At 41.1% G+C, this 10,072-nt stretch overlaps 1 long non-coding RNA gene across 1 annotated transcript; it reads left to right on the top strand.

The window, feature by feature from the left end:
* The first annotated feature begins 5,568 nt into the window (after positions 1-5,568).
* Positions 5,569-9,674, top strand: LOC107789085 (uncharacterized). The gene is made up of 3 exons (XR_001648771.2): positions 5,569-8,749; positions 8,823-9,014; positions 9,087-9,674. It is a non-coding gene; the product is annotated as an uncharacterized LOC107789085 (long non-coding RNA).
* Positions 9,675-10,072: the final 398 nt, after the last annotated feature.

Below are 10,072 nucleotides of genomic sequence, written 5' to 3'. Positions count from 1 at the left end.
CCTAGCATGCATACCCTCAATCCTCCTAGCAATGCTCATCACCTGCTGATAAGAAATATCCATCTCCAACTCACGAGCCATGCTAAACCTGATTCTGGGAATAAGGCCCTCAATAAACCGGCAAACTCTATCGCGAACAGTAAAAACCAAGGCTGGTGCAAGCCTAGCCAAACTGGTGTAACAGACAACATACTCGGACACTGTCATAGTACCCTAGCGCAAATGCTCAAACTCTGCGCGCCATGTGTCCTTGAGGCTCTAAGGAACATACTTTCTCAGGAACATATCTGAAAACTGAGTCCAAGTCAGTGAAGCAGCCTCATCCGGACTGTCTAACTCATAGGTGCGCCACCACTCATAGGCGTCTCCTCGAATCTGGAAAGTAGTGAAGGAAACCCTGCTCGATCCTGATATACCCATGGTACGGAGAATGTAGTAGCCCTTATCTAGAAATCCCAGAGCATCCTCTGATGCTAGACCGATGAATACAGAAGGCTTGTACTTCTTGAACCTCTCAAGACTCAACTACTCCTCCTCGGAAACCGTTGCCTTGTCCTCGGGCTGAACTCGTACTGCAGGCGATCCAGGAATAATCTCAGGGACCTGCTCAACATGCACCCGCTGCTCAGGAGTGCGGGCGGCGGGAGTCTGTGCTCCTCCCCCAGCCTAAGATGTGGCTGCAGCAAGGGGAAGCAACCCTGCTTGAGACAAGGTGGTGTACATGCTCATGAACTGCGCCAAAGTCTCCTAAAGTGCTGGAGTAGTAGTAGCAGTAGGCGTATCAAGTGCCTGGACTCCGGTTGGAATTGCGGGTGGTACCTCGGCGGCAGCTCGCGCAGGTGCTCTGGCTGCACCATGTGCGCGTCCTCGGCCTCTACCCTGGCCCCGACCTCTGATAGCTGCAGTAGGGGCGCGGGTGCCTGATCATCTCGGGTAGCACGTGTCCTCACCATTTGTAAGAAAATAGAAGACAGAAGTTTAGAATTGTGATGTCAAAATACCACACAACAAGGAATCAAATGAAGTGGAAATTTTCCTAACAGTTACATAGCCTCACGTAGATATGTGCAGACGTCTCCGTACCGATCAGCGAGACTCTAATAAATCGTCTTGTGATCCATGACTTCTATGAACCTAGAGCTCTGATACCAACTTGTCACGACCCTGGTTCGCCCTCCGTGAACCATCGTGACGTCACCTAGTCTCTACGACTAGGTAAGCCTAAATTGCAGAAGAAAACCAAAATTTGTGGAAGTAAAACATTTTAAAACAGTAATAAAGTAATAACAGTGTTTAAATGTGCCGCTCGGCATACACCATGTTTAACTCTCACTATCCAATACATAGATCCAAGACCCGGAAACCCACGAATCACAAGCTAAGATCAATACTACATGGCTCTAACTTCGGAATGTCTAATAAGAACAGAAAAATACAGAAGGGCTAAATACTAAAAGCAGGAATAGAAAGGGACTTCTCGGTCTACAGACGTGGCAGATGTACCTCGAAGTCTCTAAAGCAGTCGCCTCCTCAAGGATAATAGGCCTGAGTAGTGGTACCTGGATCTGCACATGAAAAATATGCGCAGAAGGGGCATGAGTACACCACAACGGTACTCAATAAGTGCCAAGCCTAACCTCGGTTGGTTAGTGATGAGGAAGGTCAGGGCCCTACTGAGGTTAAATAAAATATAAAGATGACAGGATAAGATAAACAGTACAATTGCGAATCTACAGTAAGAATCTATACAGGATAATAAGAGTACAATAACGAAAACAGAGATGAAGGCAAACCACAAGGAAGTACCACTCATAACAAGGATGATAACCGGGGATCTCTTGGTATCCCGAGGATCTCTTGGTATCCTCAATATATGCTAGGGATCTCTTGGTATCTCGAGGATCTCTTGGTATCCTCAATATATGCTAGGGATCTCTTGGTATCCCGAGGATTTCTTGGTATCCTCAATATATGCTAGGGATCTCTTGGTATCCTCAATATATGTGCCAAGGATCTCTTGGCATCCCGCACCTCAGTTCAGATGATAAATACGTACAGGGGATCTTCCGGGATGTCGTCCCGTAGTCCCAAAGTAAAAACACACAGCAGCAACATAAGAATACCCCATTTAAGCTGAATTTCGTACCAAGTAAACAGTTAATTCTAGCCTAACATGCTTCACGTAATGCAACTAAGGCAGTTTAAGCAAATAGCCAATTAAGTCAGCTAAACATGCTTTTCTAAACTAGCAACAGGCTAAATTCACAAGTAGAATTAAACAGGAAAACGAACTCAATTGAAATACTTAAGGAAAAATTGGATTTTCAACAACTAGCTCAAGTACGCGCTCGTCACCTCACGTACAAGGCATTTCATTTATCAAATATATCATATCCTAAGGGGAAGGTCCCCCACACAAGGTTAGACAAGCCACTTACCTCGAACCGGCTCAAAAATCAACCCGAGACCACGTTCTTGTCACGAGTACTTGACTCCAAATGACCCAAATCTATTCAATTCATTTTCATAATGTAAATAACACTTCAAGTAACTGATTCTACAAAGAAATTCTAAGCTAATACGCGAAATTAGGTAAAATGACCAAAACACCCCTCGGGTCCACATCTCGGAATCGGGTAAAATTTATAGTGTCGGAATCCTCACACTCTCACGAGTCTAACCATACCAAAATTATCCAAATCCGATGTCAAATCCCCAATCAAAACTCAATTTTTTGGTCTAAGAACTTTTCCTCAATTTTCATACAAATTCCAAAATTAAAGGATGAATTCATGTTTAGATTAATGGGTTACAAGAAAAAATGAGTTAAGAATCGTTACCCAATCGAAATCTCTGAAAATCCCTCAAAATCTCGCTCAAATCCGAGCTCCCAAGCTTAAGTTTTGATAAAAATGGCTAAAACCCTCGATTTGAAATCTTATATCTGCCCAGGCGCGTTCTTCTTCACGAACGTGAGGCTACTATCGCGAACGAGATGCACAAAAGTCCTGCTGGCCAAATTCCTCTTTCACGAATGCGTAGCTTACACGGACAGACCCTATGCGAATGCGAGGACCATGTCGCGAACGCGAAGACCAACGGGTCCTTACCTTCGCAAACGCGGGACAGCATCGCGAACGCGAAGCACATTTCAGCTGCTTCACCTAGATGCTCTACGCGAACGCGAGACCCTCTCGCGAATGCGATGAATGTTTTCTCTGCAACACAACAATAGAAATCTGTTGTCTTTCCAAGTCCAAAAGTGGTCCGTTGAGCATCCGAAACACCCCCGAGGCCACCAATCCTAAAACATCATTCAAACTTGTTCCAACCTTCGGAACGCTCAAAACAATATCAAAACACCTATTTTTCATCGGATTCAAGCCTAAGAACTCCAAAAACTCTAAAAATACGCTTTCGATCAAAAAGTCTACCAAACTTTGTCCGAATGACCTAAAATTTTGCACGCACGTCACATTAAACACTATGGAGCTACTCCAACTTTCGGAATTCCATTACGACCCTTGGATAAAAATTTATGTGAAAAAACCGGAAACTTCAAAAATTCAACTTTCGGCATTTCAAGCCAAAATTAGCTACGGACCTCCAAAACACAATCCGAACACGCCCCTAAACTGAAAATTACCCAACGGAGCTAACAGAACCATCAGATTTTCATTCTAAAGACGTCTTCACATTGTTCCAACTACGGTCAACTTTCCAACACTTAAGCTCTCATTTAGGGACTAAGTGGCCCAAAATTCTCCGAAACTCGACACCGAACATCCCGGCAAATCAAAATAGCAGAATTAAACTTGGAAAAAGTAGTTAATAGGGGATCGGGGCATTAATTCTTAAGACGACCGGCCGGATCGTCACACAACTTTATCTAAGACTTTACAAGCAACTTCATACAAGGCATTACAAACATCATATCAAGGCCATCATCCAACAATCAGATGTGTCATCACGACTTTTGTGGCCTCATCTTCATTCTCATAATCATCTTCATTATCATATTATTCTCTTTGTAATTTTGCACCACTGACTTTATCCTAAATTTTACTAATAATTTTACTACAAACTTTCAGATGAATTTTGCATGAAACTCTACAAGACACAATTTTTGAGCAAACCACCGTCAACGTTCTTATTTGAAATCAGGGATGCTAATTTCGACTCGTCACAACTTCACTTTCATTCACATAGCCAAACTGCTTTGCTATTATCTTATTACTTTATCCAACTTTATTTTATTATTGCTTTATCCCACTTTATTTGCTAACTACTTTACTTTAGATTCGACAAAAATACAATTTGAATATGCTGATTACAACAACAGGAGATGCACAACACAACGTGGAACTATCTCTTAACAGTGAACTGGGGCAAATTTGCTGAAGAGGAATATCAAACTCAGAAGCAAAGGTCGAGGATCTACTCTCGAACTCCACTCCGCCTACATCCCAAAATACGGGATATATAAGTAATCCAAATAATTCTAAATTTTTCATCGTATCCACCACTACATTTTCTCAATCAATCGCTTTTATAACCCCGTTATTCCTCAAATATCTCAGTGTCATCATAACTCGACACTGGGGCAGATTTGAAAATCAGTTGGTTCATTTAATCATAGAGTGTCCCAAAATCGTGTCTAGTAGGGTCCTACTTATGTGTTGTCGACCATATTTCAATTAGAGATTACAAGCATTTTTTGCACTCTCTAACATCCTCGTGGCCTATTTCCAAATCCTTTCCAAATATAACTCTCGAACTACATATGGTCTGAATCTCGTGAAGCCTAAGATATGTAGGCAACTCGGAATGGGGGTGCGGCCATAACTTTACCTTAACCCCTTCTGCATACAGTCTTCCCAATATCCATATAAGTTCAATCCATTCAAACCCGTACCTGATGGTCGAAACAAAATTGGTTACCATGTCAATTTCTTTGCCCGAACACTCTTAATGGTCTTCGATCAAAGAGGGGCAACTGTTGACATCCAATTTTGTCCCTCCTTTCTTCTAATTAATTTTCTTGAGCTTCTAAGTTACTAATAAACAGAATACCTTATTTTTATTACCATTGTCATTAGTATTAATATTTGTATAAGTATTACTATTTTTATTAGTATTAGTATTGGTATTATTATTATTATTATTATTATTATTATTATTATTATTATTATTACTACTACTACTACTGCTGCTACTACTATTACTACTATTACAATTATCATTATTATTATTATTATTATTATTATTATTATTATTATTATTATGTTTGTTATTGATAATACTGACGCAACTAATATTGTCACTACTTTAATTTTTATTAATATCTACTTAATATTATTTTTTCCTCATACATATATATAGTATATAAATTTGAGTCTCAATACAAAGAAGTTCCAAAGATTTAATTTGAAGATTGAGAAAAGACCAATTAAATTCGGCCTATTGAAGGCCCAAGTTCGTTCTTTCGCAAAAACCACACAACAACCCATTTCCATAGCCCATATCGTACCAAAATCCACCAGACCAACACAAACCCATCACCTTTCCTTTGAATTAACCCAAATAATGAGCCCAACCAACTCTAAACCCTACGCCTCCTTTCTTCTCTCTCATTCCATTTTTTGGTCGATTACAGCTCTTCTTCAACCATGGCAGAAGCTTGCCTCCCGATTTTGAGTAAGTTCTTTGTCTCTCTTCAAATCTCGTGACTCCTCTTTCTTTCTCTCGTCTGCAACAAGATTTAGTCAATACAAGAGGCTAAAATACTTTTGAAGTTTCTGACCTTTGTCCAGAGATAGTTGCTGGTGTAAAGATTCTCTTTGATTTCAAACGGCTAATCTGTTCTTCATATACCGCCCGAGAATCACTTCTCAAGGGGCCCTAACCTTTCTCTATAAATACTCTCTTTGGATCTCAGCCGAAACCAGAGGTTGAAAAGGGACAAGAAACACCACTTTACATTGTCAAAATACTAAGTCTAGGAAGGAATCCACCTCTGCTCGAACACTATCATTTGTACTCTCACCGTTAACTTTCTTCCTGTCTCGGTGAACTTTGGCCGTGACAGATATTCGAATTCGTTCGGCTTGAAGTTCGGATCTTTCGTTACAGGAGAGTATATTCGAGGCCAACGCCGACCTAGTTCACTGCCCCACAAACGGTCGGTTACTCCCAAACTCAAGCTTTCTTTCCTTACTGTTGGTATGTGATGCGCAATGGTTCACTCTGTTAAAATAGAAGTTAAAATTTTGGTGTGTAGAAATTATGCCATTAGGAATTAACTTTCTGGTTGTATATTAAAATATTTGATCGATGAATGTTTGACAAAATGCTTATATGAATACATAAGTTTCATCTCCGTGATGTCAATTCGTGAATTTAGATATCACGTTTAGGATCATTATGATTGTTGGCACGCTGTTGGTGCACTGTTTGATTGAAGACATGCATGAAGATGTCCCATACTCTTGAACTGTCAACTTGGAGTTAGTTTAGAATTCTCTTTAAGTTCGCGCCGCATATCATTTAGCAAGTTTAATGATGTGTTCTTTCTTGGTCTCTCTCTGTGGCATAACGTGAATATTTCATATTCTCGACTTGAAACTATATTTAAAGATAATGATACTAGTATTTGAGGAGTTAACCGCTACGTGCTTGAGTTAACTTGTTGAGGTGTTGTTGTGCTTTCAAATAGTAGAAAAGATGATTTTAGGAATGACTAGATGCCACGTTCTTCTAGGATTCAATAACTAAAGAGGTAATTAATCTTATACGTTCATATTACTTTAAAAGAACTTTAAGTATACCATGTAGAGCTCAACTTGTGTGGGATAACAAACATGAAAATGCACTTTAGAAAAAGAAGTATAATAGTTGTCGTTAAGATAACATTCTGTTACATTGATATTGTAGTAAAGTTGTTTGTCTCAAATTCAGTATTTCACTTAAGAATCTGTCATTTTATTTCAAGTATAAAATCTGATACATATTTAAGCCCTTCTCTATTATGGGTGGTGCATTGTATGGAAGGTTCTTTAGTTTATAAATGGTTCAAAATTGAATGTGACATTTCTTTCTTTATTCTACTTACTGTCTATATTTACAATGTCAAGAATGAAATTCTCCCCTCTAACTCTTTTATTATGAAATTCTCCCCTCTAACTCTTTTATTCTTTCTTTGTTTTACATGAACATTGGAGCCGAAGAGTTTTACTTTGAGACTCAACGACGCCGCTACCTCGCCAAGATTGCACATCCTCATCCTTTACAACTTTTACATCGTCTAGGCAGCAAAAATACAGAGGGAGCCGACATGGCTTTTAATCCTTTCATTCTACTTCATTTATGTTTTACCTGCTATTGCTGTTCATATTTTGTTTTTCAGTTGTGCTTAGCCTGGACATGTTATGCAGTAACTAACTGTCATTTGGCCATTTATGAAGTTGTTGCCTCTAGTTGATAATAAATACACTGACTTTACACAGTACACACAGTAGAATGTTTTATCTATGTTAGGAGTTTAAAAGCAGTTAGTTCTCACCACAACGTCCACTTCTTTGCTTTACTTCATGCCTTGATTTTCTTAATACTTCTAATTTAAGTGGATTTTCCTATCAGGTTTCCAAATGAATTCAAATGATGTGTCAGGTCACGTTTTTAGTCTTGATCCAAGTAAATCGAAATACATTTTCAAAGAAACGAACAAGTCCAAATCAATGTTCTTTAACGTACAAACACAAATATTCAACATGACTTTTAATGTGAATCTGAGTCTCTTTTTTTTTTAAACAAAAGGATTTTTACTTACGCTTAGCCTTAATTAACTTTAGTCTGGTTGGTTAACCATTTAAAATGGATCTTAAAGGGTGCCTTAAAAACCTTCCCTTTAGATTAATTGAATCCTTTACCTAGAATCTTTAGGTTAAGTAGATCATTAATAGAGTTATACTTTATTAATACGTTACTTAACTTTAGGTGTCCTAATTCACCATAATTAATTAGGTGACGACTCTTTAACTTTAATCAAATTACGAAATTGCCTATATATTGTACCTTACTTTCACCAGTTTAAAATGTGGTATAACACCTTTTATTTGATGCATCATGCTTGTGCAGGCCTTGGGGATGGAGTGTCGATGAGGCCAGCCCCTGCTGGTGAAAGGACACCTTAAAACCCGACAAGGGTAAGAAGAGGAAGAAGGACGCCACGGTCTCATCTTTGACTGCTATAGCAAGTCCTCTTACCGAGGACGAAGGTGATGATGATGATGATGCATGCCCTTTGGTACAAAGGGCGAGACGAGGCGAAGATGCTTCGCAAGATACAGAGCGGGAGGCCGCCGAATCGGGGGCGACCGATTTGGACCAGACTCGCTGAGGAGACCCTCGATGAGGGCTTGGGGGGCTCGGGGACAGTCCCCGTGTCTCAAGTCGGACATGACACAGTCCGCATTGATGAACCCGCTGTTGGTGACTCCGAAGGGCCTGAACCCGAAGCTTCTCGCGGAAAAGATGAGGCCCTTAAAGAAATTAACACTCTGAGTGGCCTTAATTTGGGCCCTGCATTTCACCGGGGGAGATTAGGGATGCTCAGGATCAGGATACCGCTGGCGCGGGGGCCTTTCACGGAGGGGGAGATATGCTCGAAGACCTCCTCATCGGTATTGACGATAGTATTGATCTCGATGCTCCCGGTGCCCTCGAGGAGGCGGAGAGGCTTCAGCAGCAAGTGATACTCTCGACATAACACTTGTGCTTTAAATCTTTATGCTCGACTTTCTGATTTTTCTGTGTTATTGCAGGCTAAGAAGATGTACGACCATGCCTTTTCTAGGCTCCAAAGTGAGCTTTCATGCTGTTGGAAGGAGGTCAAAAAGCTTACCTCGGAGTTAAAAGAGTCGAGGACCTCCTCTCCCCGAAAGAAGGAAGAGTTGAGCAGGCTTCAGGCCAGTTTAGAGGGAGTGTGCTAGGAAAAGGCTGGCCTTGCTGAGCAGGTAACATGGCATCCACAAGTTCGTTTTTTAATCTCGTAGCTTGACGCTTACCAACTTGTTTTATCTTTGCAGATAGGGCAAAAGGATTCCATCGTGGGGCGACTTCAGGAAGAGGCCGCAACCAAGGATGCGGAGATCCTCGAGTTAAGAGGGCAAAATGAGGCCGTGGCCTCAGAGAGGGATATTTTGTGGTCGGAGTTGGCATCGACCTGGGATCTTCTTCAAAGCGCCCAAAAGGAGGCTGCTGCACTATCTGTGGCCATGTCTGAGGCTGAAGAGGATGCGTCTTCATACATGAAAGATGTTGCTACTGCGAATGAACAAGCCCGAGAAATATTGGGGAAAGCCAAGCAGAAGCTGGATATGGCCGTCGCTTACGCTCGTGCAGAGGCAAGGAGGCAAGTTATCGGGGAAGCAAGCACTAAAGGCGCCGATCTCTCAGCCGAGATTGAGGAACCCCGAGGTTTGGAGAAAGAATTGGCATTCTCGAATACTTTGGATGGGGGTTCCGGAGATGACCCGGAGAGCAGTGGCGGCGAAGAATAGGCCCACGTCATCTTTCATTCTTTTTTATGTATGAACTTCTCGGGGGAAAATGTCTTGCAAAGACGCCCCTTATAAATATATTTTTGGCCATGTAAGAAAATTTTTCTGCTTCAAGTCTTCGAATTTATTCTCAATGGTTATGTAAAGCACTATTGTTGAATTTTGATGTTGGCTCTTCGGAGTCCATATTCGGAGTAGTCGGGACCCTCGAGATCGGGCACCATCTCGAGATTAGGTCGATAACCTTTTAGAATCGATGCTTGTAACAACAGGAATCTTCGGGGTCTTAATGGCCCCCGAGCGCTGCGTGGCATCATCATTTATGTGCCACAGTTGTGAAGCGGCCGGGGTGGTCCCATCAGGACACTTTCCCACAAAATGGGACTGACATGGTCATAGTTAATTGGCCTTGAAGATAGGCGAACAGTCGCTGCTTGTTCTATGTATATGCATTTGCTTATTTCTTGTCTGAAGACTCCGCTACTTTGAGTAACTAATCCCCTTATAGAGCT

This window comes from Nicotiana tabacum, chromosome 7 (assembly GCF_000715075.1).
Source record: "Nicotiana tabacum cultivar K326 chromosome 7, ASM71507v2, whole genome shotgun sequence".
NCBI lineage: Eukaryota > Viridiplantae > Streptophyta > Magnoliopsida > Solanales > Solanaceae > Nicotiana > Nicotiana tabacum.
Note: the sequence above shows the minus strand (reverse complement) of the source record. Positions and strands in the feature narration are given on the sequence as shown.